Source organism: Tupaia chinensis, unplaced genomic scaffold (genome assembly GCF_000334495.1).
Source record: "Tupaia chinensis unplaced genomic scaffold, TupChi_1.0 Scaffold000159_1, whole genome shotgun sequence".
In the NCBI taxonomy this organism is placed as follows: Eukaryota; Metazoa; Chordata; class Mammalia; order Scandentia; family Tupaiidae; genus Tupaia; species Tupaia belangeri.
The window spans coordinates 6729093-6729860 of NW_006159630.1; the positions used below are offsets into that span (position 1 = coordinate 6729093).

The window sequence follows — 768 nt, forward strand, 5'->3', positions numbered from 1 at the left end:
TGATCCGTGGCGGGTGGGTGTTCCGGCCTTGGGGAAGCTGCCGAGATCTGGAGACCTCTGGTCCAGAGGGGACAGCGGGGACTACTCCGGGACGCGGCATCCCGTACCCACTGCCCTTCAGAGGACGGATCCAGAATGGAGCCCAGGAGTTAGGAGTCCTGCGTGGGAAGGGCCGAGTTCCAGCCATTCGGTTGGCCAATTGGGGCTGTCCGCAGGAGAAGCTGGCCGGAACGGTGGGAGTTCGGGATTAGACCCGCTGGGACAGCAGATCCGGCTCCTGCGCCCGCCCACGCGGGCCGGCCCGCGCTGGAGAATTGGAGGGATGGGTTTTGCGACCGATAAGGAACTCTGGCGAAAACGGGGAGGGGGGAAGGTTGGGGAATGGGGCCGGGAACTGCTGAGACCGCCCAAAATCCTAGGCAAGAGTAACACCCACCTAGCCACACCCTCGGATTGGCGTACCCCTAGCCCCGCATCTACTTTGGTGTCGGCTGAGAATAAACCTGCCTCCTGCTGGCCCTGGAGGGTAGGCGCAGTCCCCTTCGTTTCTCCCTCTCGTGTAATTCTAGAAGCCTGAGCTTTCCTAAACCAGCAGCCAGTGCCCAGAAGCCTAGCGTGGTGGGCTCTCCACCAGCCAGCGAGTGTAATGGGGCGCCTGACCCAGGCGCTGCCCCGCCCCCCCAGGGTCTGGCGGGCTGGGAACTCGGGTCCTGCCTCCCCAACTAAGGCCACACTGCCTTTGCCTTTTCTTCTTCCCAGGTGCCCTCG

The 768-nt window shown here is 63.7% G+C and overlaps 1 protein-coding gene across 3 annotated transcripts in view; it reads left to right on the top strand.

Moving 5' to 3' along the window:
- Window positions 1-15: 15 nt before the first annotated feature.
- Window positions 16-768, top strand: part of MIF4GD (MIF4G domain containing) — a 4237-nt gene continuing 3484 nt past the window's right edge. For 2 of the 3 annotated variants that reach the window (XR_334156.3, XM_006145828.3), the window contains exon 1: window positions 16-233. The gene's annotated coding sequence lies outside the window, so the exon portion shown is untranslated. Of the gene's footprint in view, window positions 234-334; window positions 527-768 lie in introns of those variants that run through there. The other variant, XM_006145829.3, reaches the window with a different exon arrangement.